The sequence below is a fragment of the Takifugu flavidus genome, chromosome 22 (genome assembly GCF_003711565.1).
Source record: "Takifugu flavidus isolate HTHZ2018 chromosome 22, ASM371156v2, whole genome shotgun sequence".
Lineage (NCBI taxonomy): Eukaryota > Metazoa > Chordata > Actinopteri > Tetraodontiformes > Tetraodontidae > Takifugu > Takifugu flavidus.
This window is the reverse complement of record NC_079541.1, coordinates 8,613,877-8,628,567: the sequence shown is the minus strand read 5'-3', so window position 1 is coordinate 8,628,567 and position 14,691 is coordinate 8,613,877.

Sequence of the window (14,691 nt, the reverse complement as noted above, 5' to 3'; positions counted from 1 at the left end):
TCTATACATTGGTGTCACATGATTGCACATATGACTGGCTTTTTCTTCTCTAGTCGTTCTGGTCCTCGATATGGTCCATCAAGACCTGAAGGCTGGGTCGTCCAGAGCTCTCTATGGAGACATCTGTACACCTGGAAACACCTATTACCATCAATACCTTCCTCCATGGACAGATTATACACAAGTCCCAATATCTTCAATTACAGTGATCATAAATATATTGCTGATGTCAATGCCGATGTTTCTCTGTATATGTGGCATTTGTAAACTTTTCTCACATATGAAAAAGGTTTGGCAAATTGAAAAAAAATCGCTAAATCTGTGTTTATTGGTTAAATGCTAACAAACTTAGCAACTCAGAGTGGTCTATCCTAACAACTCTTATATCAGGATGCGGAAACACTGCAGCCAATCAGAACACAGGGTACTGAGTGAAGGGAGACTGAGGCGCGTGTGTTTTTAATGCAACATGCAACATTTTTCCACTAAATTCATCCACCTTTCCTGTTTCTGTAGAAAACAAAGCCAGAAGAAAGACCTCTCAAAGTAAATTTTGTCTTGGTCAGAGATATATTAACCCTCAAACTGCCCTGTTGGTTCAGGCTTTTTCCCATTTGGCTCTGCAGGATAAAAACACTGACATCAGCTGCAAAGAGGCGACAACATCTAGAAGCTGTAAGGAGAGACGGCCAACTGAAGTGCCAACTTTAAATATTAATGGGTCCTACCCTGATTTCTTTTAAGGCTCTTTCTTGGATTATATATAATGCTGTGTTGTTTTTCTCTGTTCCGAGCTCCTTGCTGCCAGCAATAATAGGATATATCTAAAATGTTATATCCTAATCATGAAAGTATGGGGTTGGTTCTAAATATTAGGGATGGAATATGACTTGAAAACCCCACGTTCTACAAATAGAGCGAGGGTTGGAAGCAGCTCGGATATGAAAAGAAATGTAACCTAATTAAATGTCCAAAGTTTTATTAGCCTGGCCAATTTTCCACATCACGAACAAATTGCTCAAACACGTTGTTGAACTGTAGTTAACAAAATCAGCTTTCAGAGCTGTGGCAACCAGTTAATCTCATTAGCAAAGTTGTACAAATAGTGTTTTTTCCTCCTAACTGTGAAGACATGTCCACTGAAAAGCAAGATGAAACTTAAACTCCGAGCCCAATCATCTAAAACAGCCTTTTTCTATAATCAAACACCAATTAGATGAGTCATTTCTCAAACAGTTGGTGCACCCTCCAGACATTTATGCAAGAAAGTAAGTTTTAAACACGAAGTTGCCATAAGAGTGTGGTTAAGTGCTTCCCAATGATTTCCAGTCACCTTGAGAGCTGTGAACATCTCCCATCCCAACATTCCCTTAGGAAACACATGGATGCCTTCAGGAACCCAAGCATTGTTGTTGTTGTTCTGATCATTTTTTAACATTTACTACTTTTACACTGATTAATGTGCAGTAGTAACTCAGTCTGTAGGGGGGCTGAGTTGAGAATTGGAGTGTTCTTTGTTCAGGCCCCATGGCGGACAGAACATCGGGGGTGATCTGATAGTAGGGGGAGGTTTCAAGACACCTTCGTAGTGGTGCCAAGGTACCTGTGATCGAGGCATCGAACCCTGGCTCTGCCCAGGATGAGGGGTCCTGTGCCTATATGCAGCTGGCTCCAGCACTGTCCTGCAACCACTGAAGGGATTCAGCAGTCAAGAAAAAGAAAGAAAGAAAGAACACTGTGCTTATAAAGCTGTGATTTGGTGCCCTGCACATGGATGTACACACAGACATGACGCAGCACTCCTGCAGCCAGACCACTTCCAGCAACTGTAACAAGGAGCGACTGCTGCCCTCTGCATGAGATTTATGAACCGAAGAGGTTCTCCTTGAAGACAGCGTTTGTCCTCACACATCCTAACATCTTTGGCCGCTGCAGGCAACTCCCTCGCTGCTATGAATGGCCAGCAAAACCATGACTGTTGTAAGCCGGGTGGGGGGGGATTGTTTTCTACAACACACACACTCTGCACCAGATGGGATCTGTTGTCACAAAGCACCGCTGCAAAACGTGTAAGCATGACTTGGTCATTGCACGTCCTCAGCCGACACACAGCTGTACGCACCAGCACGTGACCACAATCCGTGTGACATCTGGGTGGACACACAGCGGGAGGCGACGGCCCCCGTCGGCTTACATAAGAGACGTGATTAATCCTTAACAGGCCTGATCGTTTCGCCTCATTCGCTGCACGGCTTTAAGCTGTGCTCTCATCTATCATTCTGATGTTGCATCACAACATGATGCAACACTCCAGTCTGATTCAGGCAACAGGACTGACCGAGGAAACCTGGTTCTAAATGGACTGTATGTGTAAAGGCATATGCCTCCATGTGTATTGTGTTTTCCATCCACCTATTCATGCCAGGATGAGAGCTGGGTGTCAGAGCTGCTGTGAGTCATCCTGAGGGTCAACACACCATTTTAGCTAAGGAGAAGTGGAAATGAGACCTTTGAAAGCGGCACAATCTGGTTCTTTTAACACTCCTCATGCCACAGATGGGGGTCGGAATGCAAATTGATTGGTAAAGTGAGAGCATCACCTTCTGACTCAGCTCCCCCCCCCCCCCCCCCCCCCCTGTCAGCAAGTCTCTCTTCCTGCCTGTCAAACTGCTAATGTTTGGTCTTTCCTGTTCACTTAAATTCATGGAAAACATAAACCAGAAAGCCGTGTTCACAAGGTCAGAGGGCGACCAAGGACGACTTGGGAAGCTCTGCATTGTCATCTATCCGATTGTGACCCGCGTCGACAAACGCTGCTTTAACATTTTTTTGCTTCAACGTAATGGAATAAATAAACTTCACTAAAGCGAAGCATGCTTAAATGGAAGAATGCCAGTGGACAAGGTATATTATCTGTTTTGTACCTCCGCCAAGCGCGCACTTAGTCTTGTTGATGAGGTCCATTATGAAGATTTCCATTACTGACACCAGATTTATTCCCAAGCCTGAAACTGGATGTAGCTCGCCCACAGAAACCTTGTTCCAGAGTGACAGATCTGCCTCCATCAGTCTGCTAATGACAGCTAGAAAAGGAAACGCATCCTCCTGACACATTTCAATAAGCAAAAGAAAGGGAGAACACAGGGATCACTATAAAAGAACGGTGCTTATCATTAAAAACTCTCTCTCTCACTCTCTCTCTCTTTCTCTGGAGGAGGTTTGACAGCGTGCAAAAATAGTTCCACAGTCAAAACATCTCCTGCAAAGCTCTGCTTTTTTTTTTTTTTTTTGTGCAATGTCAAGCTGCTCTTTAATCCTGTTCACCATTGCCAATGCTTCAGGCAGCATTACCACACAGAGGAGCGACTCTGCAGCATCGCTCCCGCTGCCCCAGTGCCACTGTCACTATTCCACATAAAGTCGCTTTAATATCACAGCGGATCCACATTTTAATTCACTCCCATGCGGTTGGGGGGGTGGATGTGCGTTTGGATGTGCATCGTCTCCAATGCGAATGGAATCAGCTCCAACCTGGGTGCCAAAATGATGACATCATATCAGCAGACATAAAAGCACCAACGTAGCTTTTCATCTGAGATTAGATATTATTACCACGCTAACGCTGAGCTTAAAGTAGAATCTAACAAAATTTAATAGAGTATATCCCCCCATCTCAATGAGCCATTACAAGTAATTAATTCACTTTCCGCAACATCGTAATGCTAAATCTAGGCGTGACAGTTGTCAACATGGGTAACAAACCGGCCACGAGCGGACGCTAATCCTCAAGTTCAATGAAATTGCCTGATCGGCTGGTTTGGTCCCACTGAGGTCATTGTCAGAGGCTGTTGGCAGACATGCAGTCGGCTGACTACGGCCTTCAGTGAGCTCCTGCACTGCCGTCCACAATAATGCTGCAAATCCTGCAGGCTGCAGGTCAGTTACAACCATGAGGGACAACTTAATAAAATACACAGCCAACAATGGAGTTATGTAACAGCAGCGTGGACCCCAGGCCGGCCTTGAATTGGAAAAACAAAAACAGGAGTCACTGTTTTCACATATATGTTGTGCATGAGAAAAATGAGAAATTAGCTGTATTCACAGCTGGTGCCGGGTCCAACCAGAACCGCGCGATTGGTACAGGTTACCATCATTTCTGATGACGTTAATGTGCTGCTCCAGCAACAGCGCATCAGTGGTCGACCTTAGCTGTGGATTCTTCGTTGTTCCAAGCACATTTTTCATGTTATACGCACATTGAGGACACATAGGCTTCAAGTCTGGTCAATTGCTTCATTTTTAAAAACAAACTAATTTATGAACATTTTTACAATTAATTACAACTGAAGTCTGTTGCCGAGGGATATTGAGCTATCAAAGCATCACTTTTGGCAATTAAAAACACTCCTGTTATTGCCAAATGTGTCCTTTTTTAATGAATCTCCCACCTAATAATACAACTGTGTCTGAAGGGCACTGCCACCACATACAACTAAGCTCAAAAAATGTCTTTATTTGAGAGTAAAACCTGCATATTGTGTTATATTGCATAATGTGAGTGGCCTTAAAGTCTAAATTATGATATTTTGTATTGTGTTTCTGGGGTGAAACAAGCAATTTCGTTTCCATAAGAAATGTAGAATAAGATCTTTCCATATTTCAACAAGTCACCAGCTTGGAAGAGTGCAGGCATGTTTGCTTCCTTGATTATCCTCATCTCACCTATGTTTGATTTGATGTTTCTCCTCACAATTTTGACCACAAACAAGGTAAAAACAGGGCAAAATTGAGTACAAACTCTCACAAACATCCCAGTGAGATGTGACACATTGTTTGCTATGAAGACCAGGTGATGCTGTAGCCACCTTAAAAGAAAATCAAAAGGTCATTCAGTCAATATGAGGATTTTTCTTTCTCCCAGGAGACTTTTTTTGAAGCTACAAGATGCTGAAATGCGCCAAACACACAGGAGGATACGTGGAGGCCAAATCAGTAAATGAATCCTCCAATATTCCTGATCAACTCAAACGCGTCACAACCGGCGTTCAAGTGTCGGGTGAGTGGCTGCGTTTCCTTCGTTTGGGGATACATTTGCGGAACGTGCTTGCACAGTTTGTTTATTGGGCTTATTTGGGGTTCATTTGTTGAAGCAACAGGGAAGCTCTGACGCATTTAATTGCTGTGGCTTTGAATCGATGAAAAGGAAACTTGAAGCCAGTGAGTAGAACTAATTCCGCTCAGTGCACCTTGGTTGAAAATCTCTTCTGAAATTAAGACCCTTGAAGAGACATTTTTGTCTCGACTAGACCGAGCTGAGAGCGCCAGAGGTGTCTGCTAAGACAATGACAATAGCAGATTGTCTGCGGTATCACCAGACAGGCGGGCTGGCAACCAGGGGCGTCAGAAACCCCTGAGTCATCATCTGACTTCCTTCCACGGCAGCCTGTCACTCTCGAAACATCGCTTCTCCTCCTCGGCTATTGTTTCATCAGTCTCAGGCACAGCACATGCAAATGGAGCCATCAGGGGTGGAACAAAGAGGCGACAAGGGGAGAAGCCTCAGCAACAGTGTGGAAGAGAATTCACGGAGTTCATTGACGAGACCAAACCTGAGGTGGAGCCGAGACGAAAATGTAAACTCCGATTAATCTCTCATCCTGAGCCAGAACGGTTGCTGGTGCGATTCTCCCGTCGTTGCCCGAGCGGAATAAGAATGAGGCCGTTCCCGGGAAGGTCACCAGTTCATACATATTCTGGAAAATCATGGTGGTATGTTCAAAATCAGAGATGTCAGAAACACAAAAGACACTTTTTTTGGGGGGGGGGGGGGTGTAATGGTTCCAAGAATGAGGACGATTACAAGAGGCAAATTGAATTTGAAGTCAGAGCATGTAAAGAATGCCGAGAAGATGGAAAAACTGCTTCTGCTCTGGTCCATGAACGCCTCATTCTTATTGCTGAATAAACAATAACTGCTGAATAATTATTTAAAGCATGTTTTCATGGACCTCAGAGGATGATTTTTTTTTAAAAAAACAACACTGTAATATTACATCGGCTGGATGCGCTTATATTGCTTTTCGGGATGGTGCTGAAGGTCAGATCAGTCAGCCAACGAAAAGTTTTGATTGGTTGAAGCTAAAATAGCGGCTGTGAGGGGAGCCTGGATGACCATCCAGAATCAGCACCAAAAAAAACAAGGGCTTTGTTCTCTTTACAAGGTCCATTTTTGTTTGTTTTTTAAAGAGAGGAGATTTTATGACCTCTAATCTAATTTTAATTAGAAACTCAGGTTCTTCCATCATTAAAATTGTTGCCCCCATGGACCCAAAGTCCAAATCTTTGTGTTCATATTTGATCTAATATGGTTGTTGAACGGGCAAATAATGATAATGATTAAAAAATATATAAATGTATATATAAGCATAACTGATAAAAACAGCAATTTCACCACATAATTGTTTTCTATTTCTAGTTTAAGTTACTCCTTCACAGCCCGAAGAGGCAACATGGGACCCCCTTCCCGTGGGCTCACCACCTGCAGGAGGGGCCAAGAGGGTCGGGTGCATTGTGTGATGGGTAGCGGCCGAAGGCAGGGACCTTGGCGGTCTGATCCCCGGCTGCATAAACTGGCTCTAGGGACATGGAATGTCACCTCTCTGGTGGGAAAGGAGCCTGAGCTGGTGCGTGAGGTTGAGAAGTTCCGACTAGACATAGTCAGCCTCACCTCGACGCACAGCAAGAGCTCTGGAACCAGTCTTCTCGAGAGGGGTTGGACTTTCTACCACTCTGGAGAATGAGAGGCGACGGGCAGGGGTGGCAATTCTTGTTGCTCCCCAGCTCACTGCCTGTATATTGGAGTTTACCCCGGTGGATGAGAGGGTAGCCTCCCTTTGCCTTCGGGTGGGGGGACGGATCCTGACTGTTGTTTGTGCCTATGGTCCAAACAGCAGTTCAGCGTATCCACCCTTTTTGGAGTCCTTAGAGGGAGTGCTGGAGAGTGCTCCTTCTGGGGGCTCCCTCGTCCTCCTGGGTGACTTCAATGCTCACGTTGGCAATGACAGTGTGACCTGGAGAGGTGTGATTGGGAAGAACAGCCCCCCTGATCTGAACCTGAATGGTGTTTTGTTATTGGACTTCTGTGCTTGTCTCAGATTGTCCATAACAAACACCTTGTCCAGGCATTAAGGCGTCCACATGTGCACTTGGCACCAGGACACCTTAGGCCGCTGATCAATTATTGACTTTGTGGTTGTGTCATCAGATTTGCGGCTGGACACTTGGGTGAAGAGAGGGGCGGAGCTGTCAACTGATCACCACCTGGTGGTGAGTTGGCTCCGATGGTGGGGAAGGATGCTGGACAGACCCAGCAGTTTCCCGTCAGAAGGAGCTTCAACTCACACCTCTGGGAGAGCTTTGACCATGTCCCGGGGGAGGCAGGGGACATTGAGTCCGAGTGGACCATGTTCCGTGCCTCCATTGTTGAGGCGGCTGACCAGTGCTGTGGTCGCAAGGTGGTTGGTGCCTGTCATGGCGACAATACCCGAACCCGCTGGTGGACACCAGCGGTGAGGGATGCCGTCAGGCTGAAGAAGGAGTTGTATCGGGCCTTACTAGGCTTTGGGACTCCTGAGACAGCAGATAGGTACCGGCAGGCTAAGCAGAGTGCAGCTACGGCTGTTGCCTAGGCAAGGACGCAGGCATGGGAAGAGTTCGGTGAGGCCATGGAGAACGACTTTCGGACGGCCTCGAAAAGGTTCTGGACCACCATCCAGCGTCTGAGGAAGGGGAAGCAGTGCACTGTCAACACTGTATAGTGGTGATGGTGTGCTGCTGACCTTAACTCGGGATGTTGTGGGTCGGTGGAAGTAATACTTCGAGGACCTCCTCAATCCCACCAACGCGCCTTCCAATGAGGAAGCAGGGCCTGGGGACCTGGGGATAGGCTCTCATATCTCCGGGGCTGAAGTTGCCGAGGTAGTCAAAAAAACTCCTCGGTGGCAAGGCCCCGGGGGTGGATGAGATCCGCCCGGAGTTCCTTAAGGCTCTGGATGTTGTAGGGCTGTCGTGGTTGACTCGACTCTGCAACATCGCGTGGACATCGGGGGCAGTGCCACTGGATTGGCAGACCGGGGTGGTAGTCCCTCTTTTTAAGAAGGGGGACCGGAGGGTGTGTTCCAACTATAGGGGGATCACACTCCTCAGCCTCCCTGGTAAGGTCTATTCAGGGGTACTGGAGAGGAGGGTCCGCCGGATAGTCGAACCTCGGATTCAGGAGGAGCACTGTGGTTTTCGTCCTGGGTGTGGAACAGTGGACCAGCTCTACACCCTCAGCAGGGTCTTCGAGGGTGCATGGGAGTTTGCCCAACCAGTCCACATGTGTTTTGTGGACTTGGAGAAGGCATTTGACCATGTCCCTTGGGGGGTCCTGTGGGGGGTTCTCCGAGAGTATGGGGTGTCGGGCTTCCTGATACGGGCCGTCCGCTCCCTGTCTGATCGGTGTCAGAGTTTGGTCCGCATTGCTGGCAGTAAGTCGAACTCGTTTCCGGTGAGGGTTGGCCTCCGCCAGGGCTGCCCTTTGTCACCGATTCTGTTCATAACTTTTATGGACAGAATTTCTAGGTGCAGTCGTGGTGTTTAGGGGGTCCGGTTTGGTGACCTCAGGATCGGGTCTCTGCTCTTTGCAGATGATGTGGTCCTGTTGGCATCATCGGCCCATGACCTCCAAAGATAACTGGATCAGTTCGCCGCCGCGTGTGAAGCGGCTGGGATGAAAATCAGCACCTCCAAATCCGAGGCCATGGTTCTCAACCGGAAAAAGGTGGGGTGCCTTCTCCGGGTCAAGGAGAAGGAGACAGATCCTGCCCCAAGTGGAGGAGTTCAAGTACCTCGGGGTCTTGTACACGAGTGAGGAAAGAATGGAGCAGGAGATCGACAGGTGGTGTAGTGGTGAAGAGAGCTGAGCCAAAAGACGAAGCTCTCAATTTACCGGTCGATCTTCGTTCCTACCCTCACCTATGGTCATGAGCTTTGGGTAATGACCAAAAGAACAAGATCACAGGTACAAGCGGCTGAAATGAGCTTCCTCCGTAGGGTGGCTGGGCTCTCCCTTAGAGATAGGGTGAGAAGCTCTGCCATCCGGGAGGAGGTCGGAGTAGAGCCGCTGCTCCTCCACATTGAGAGGAGCCAGATGAGGTGGCTTAGGCATCTAGTCAGGATGGCCCCTGGACGCCTCCCTGGTGAGGTGTTCAGGGCATGTCCCTCCGGTAGGAGACCCCCGGGAAGACCCAGGACACGTTGGAGAGACTATGTCTCTCGACTGGTGTGGGAACGCCTGGGGATCCCTCCGGATGAGCTGGAAGAAGTAGCTGGGGAGAGGGAAGTCTGGGCTTCTCTCCTTAGGCTGATGCCACGCGACCTGACCCCAGATAAGCGGTAGAGGATGGATAGTTTAAGTTAACTTTATTCATGCAAAACGAGGTGAAAAACTATTTAAAAACCTTAGATTTTACATACAAAACCAGACAGAAGTCAGAGTTTGTCAGTGTTGAGATGATGCCATTTGCTGATTCTCTTTTACACATTAAAAAAAGGAATAGTTTATTTTCATTTGGCAGAAGGTCGATTTAAATGTCCATGCTAGTTCTGCGCTATAATATTCACTGAAGACACAGAAAAACCATCTTATTCACCCACCTGCGCTGAGAAACAGCTGCAGGTTGACGAGCGACGATATCGGACTTTTGCCTGAGAGGTTAGAGGTCATCTGACAAAAGCTGGATTACATCACTTCCCTTCTGAGCAGGAGAATCTCCTCGATCGGACAACAGCTGATCCCCCCCTGCCCACACACACACACACACACACACCACTGCAATTAAAGGCACTCAAACACAGGCAGGCATGCACACACACATCAAAAGAAAAACCCAACCCTGTGATGTCATCATGACAGCAGCTCCTTAAAGATTTATCTTTCCCCCCTTCGGCTGCACGATTGCGCTCACATGCCGGGAGAATCATGAGTGTGGTCCTCAATCCACACATACACATGCAAAGCAATCTTCCGAGGATCCGCCACCATCTACTATTTTAACCTGTACTCACCTCAGTGTTGCCCAAGTATATGGAAGCAAATCACCGATGATTACATCATCACAAATTAATTCAAATAAATTCATCAACATGTATTTCGCTTCGGACACAGTCAAGACTTCTTCGTCGCTTTAAAGAAACCCAGAGTCTGACCCCAGGGTGGACACAGAGCTAAAACAGAGTGGGTCGCTGGGGTCATAGGTCAGCAACTATAGGGGCAACTATAGGGGTCTGCAAAACCTGTAGATCAGGGGTGGCCAAATCCAGTCCTCGAGGGTCGCAGACGAGCCGGGTTTTCTATCCCATCTTAGCAGGTAGACATGGCTTTGGTCTGGGATACCACCTAACTCGGAGGAAGCCTTTATCCACCTGGCAGGACAGAAAACCCAGGTCGCCTGTAGACAATGCGGAGAGAGAACAGATAGGTCAAAGGTCGTCCTGCAGAACGAACAATGGGAACGGGAGACGCTGCACTGTTCGACACCCAGAAAAGGCTGAGAAAAGCCCCCCGGAGTCTGGATTTATACTATGCAGAGCAGGCAGCTGTACTTGTAGGGGTTCCCCCTTCCCCATGTGATACCTCTTTCTAAAAATAGCCCCAGCTCTGCCAATCTGGACAATAGGAAGGGTAAAAACGAAAAACCCACTGGGCCAAATACAGCACAGCGGAAACAATCACACAAGTACGTTAGAAATAATCAGAGAATCTACAACCACACTCATGTTTCTCTGCGGTCCAGGTGATAGTGGGGGGTGGGGTTGGGGGTGGGGGCAGCGCCGTTTATACAGTATTCATGTCAGCGCTGGCGCGGGTGGCTGAGAGCGGGGTGGAATAAAGGGAAGTCATAATAAGAGCACATACCGCTAAACGCTGGGCTAATCCTGCCGTGAATGAGAGCGGCTCGCTGCAGCACTTCTTTTATGCTCTGCTGATTCCACGGGGGGATAAACCCAGTGCTGAGCCAGCAGCGCCCGCCGCAACCTCGCCAACCCCGCTGCGCCGCCAGCAATGCGGATTACCTCATTTTATGTGTGTTAACCTATTTAAGCCCATTGACACGTCCAGCTGCCAAAGTGGGCAAAGACTTTTCAAGCGAGGCGTCGCGCAGGAATTAAAGTCAGGATGCGAGACCACCCTCGCCCCCCTTACACGTGCATTGAGAAATCTGCCATTTTATTTATTTGCTGTTCCTGTGTGAGTTGAGCAGAAGAGCCCGTGAAACAGCGAAGGGGCGCCTCGATAATCTGGGCCGGTGGGAGAATACGAACAAAATAGGGAGGAAGAAGAGCGACGGGCCTCCTGGGCGCCAGTCGGTCATGGTTACACCTGCGGGAGCGGAGGAAAACCAGTTTGTTGGGTGGTTTGCGGATGTGTGCACGTGCGCTGTGGGAACGAAAGGAATCCCATCTCTATTTCTGTTCATTTACCAGCTGTCCAACTCCATTTATAAAATGAGAGTTAATCCCAATAGTCCCTGGGAGGGGCATCCTGAATTGAAAATATTGAAAATTGGTCATTTTGCTAGAATTAGTTGCATTTTTCCTAACTTTTTTTTATTTTTTTAATCCCCTTTGCACGCATATTTCCCATTAGGTCAGGGCTACTGGTCTTAAGTCAGCACCATCATTGAATGATCCGCTGTGATTTAATTTGCACCCATTTCCCCCCCTCCATCCTTCAAATATCCCTTTTGTTTCCAGACACTTTTATCGGCTTCACTGGAGTAGCTGCTATAAATATTCATCAGCCCGATCCCATAAATAAATAAATGTTGCGAGATCTCTTGAAGCACAAGGTCTGCATCTGAATACACAGCGTGTAGCTACACGTATCAGAGTCATGATTATGCAAATGAGGTGCCTTTTTCTTTTTTCCCCCGCACGGTGATCTCAGTTGCCTTTGCCCATGATGCAAAGCGGGGTCACGTAAGGCAACACCGTCCTGATGGCGATGCCGAGGAGAAGGTTACATAATGGTAAACAGAGTGTGAGGTGGTTCCCTCGTGCTCACGCCAACTTCTCATTTCCCTTTTCTTCATATCACGGCACCACGTTGTCGCCGCCCTCTGATCTTTGGTTTTACCTTCAGTCACATCGCGCATCGTTGTCTCCCCCCACCCTCAAAATAAGATGTAGGCTATCTCCAGTCTGCCCCTCCCTGTGGTATGATGTATCCTAGCAACAGTGACATTCACCCATTCAGCATCAGGATGAACCTAATCTAATTTTTCCCCCTTCTTTCAAGGAGGAGGAGAATGGCTGTGATTGGAGGAGAAGCAGGAAGAAGATGGGTAAGCAGCGATCGGTTGATACATGTGACCAGATGCTTAGAATGACATAATGTGGCATCATAATACATAATATTGTCCCTCTGTGATTCTCTGCATATGAATAGTTCCAAAATTGTTCGAGCCACAGTGAAACTTTGCCCTAAAATAAACCTTTAAACAAATGCATTTGTTTAATTTGATCAAAGAAATATAAATCTTGTTGTAAATGTTGTCCTATGCTAACATTTATTATTATTATTTTTAAGTGTATATGGTATCAGGAAGGTTCTTTTGGAAACAATAAACTTAAAAAAGGTGCCTACATCCACATACATGACATTCATAATTCTATATTGTTCATGTTTTATAGTGGAATGAAATGCTAACAATATCTGTTGAACGGAGTCATCTATAAACATCTGAGGAGTAATAATTAATTCTTTAGATTGGGTTTTACATTGATTGGTTGACAATGAAAGTGTTACATCGTTAATTTCTTTTTTCAAATAACTTGGCTTTGAGTGAATTACCGCCACCTAGAGGACAACAAAGGCACTTCACTTTCCAGTCTGTCCATGGCGGAGGCCTGACAGAGTAGGTCTGCAACTGGTCTCCTCTCGGAAATTTTGAGTTAAACACAGATGCTTTATTTGTCTGTACAGTGGGACTTCTACTTACGAACGTCTCTACATGCGAAATTTTCAGGTTACGAAACGTCTCAACGGGAAAATATTTCCTCTTGTTATGAAAGAAATTTCAGGATACGAAAGGCAAAAATACGCTCCCGCTGCTAAACTGCTTGTAGCTGCTCTGCCATTGGCTGTCGCCTAGCATTTTCCTGTAATCCCATTGGCTAGGAGGGACGTCAATCTGTACAGGTTTGTGTGTATCCCAGCGTCGCCTTTGTTTAACTTTTATTTATTGTGGGTGTTCGTATGTTTGTCCATTAGATGTGTTAGTGTTAATATTCGTTGCTAGTAATGACGGCTAATGTAAGATTAGCCTGGAATAAAGTTCATTTTGTTCCTGGAGAAGCCTTGCACTGAATTCCTACATTTATTGTGCGGTAATCTAATTGTAACATGTATTTGTTACATGTTTTGATGCATTTTTATGATTTATTAAAAAAATTATGTCCGAATTTTTGGGGACTTGAAACGGATTAGGGCATTTACATGGAAAACGCGTCTCTACTCACGTAAGTAGAGGTCCCACTGTATAATGTTTTCGGCCATACTTATCTATATGTGACCAGCGTGTACCTGGGGACGGACAGGACTAGAATAAATGCAGCATATCAAAACTTAAAGTAATTGGAATGAAAACCGAATGCGCCTCGTATTGAGTGGATGAACAAAACCAAACCAAAATAACTTTCTAGGTTTGAACATTTTCACCCAAAAAAAGTACCTGCTGGGACCTGCTGGGATTCTATTATTGGAACAAAAACTGTTTTGTTGTTTTTGCCAGGAAAACAGTCGTACGTAAATTTTTCTTAAGCTCCTGTATATAGGCTATATTTGAACGATGAATTGTTTGTGTTGTTATGTCAGTTGCTTTTATTGCGGTGCGCCAGTCCAGCTTCTTGGTCAGGTCGGGTCCCCCTCTCAAAAGATCTAATGTCGACCTGGTCAAATAGAAGTTCAGTAAATAAATGACAGAAGCGCCGTCTGGTGGCAGTATTACCGCATCGTCTACTCTGTGTCAAAGGTGAGGTTGTTCGGTACCAGTTAACTGATATGATTTAACTGGAGGAATAATACAATTGGACTGTTAGCGACACAAAAAAAAAGCTTGACATCTGCAGCTTTAGTCTCTCGCCCAGTATATGAACTCCTTGATTAAACAGTGGTCTGGGATTTAGGAAATCATGGCAGACGAAGTATTCTTGTCTGCTGCAAAGACAGAAACCTTGAAAATGATCAAATTATACATTAGATGATAAGGGGATGCCCTCATTTGGCACGACTATCTGTAGGGATTTGTAGTGTTTAGGTTTCACCGGTAGGGGACAGCAGAGCCCTTCGATTGGCCCTCGGCAAGAATGCAGGCTTTTGTTTACTTCCGCATTCCATCAGAGCGAAGCTGTCGGCTGCTCTCTGGCGCCCTCCGGTGACCAAGTGATCGTATCTGCAGCTTATAAACTTATTTAGTCCTTCAAACATTTCAACTAAATGTCCAATAATTTTTTTTACGAAATGACATCTGAGCGTTCAGTTGACGACATTTGGATCCACCTTAACTTTAAAAAACCTCGCAACAATTCAATGTACTCATCACACTCACGTTTTCATTTTTAAAAACAAATAACACCAAACATGAA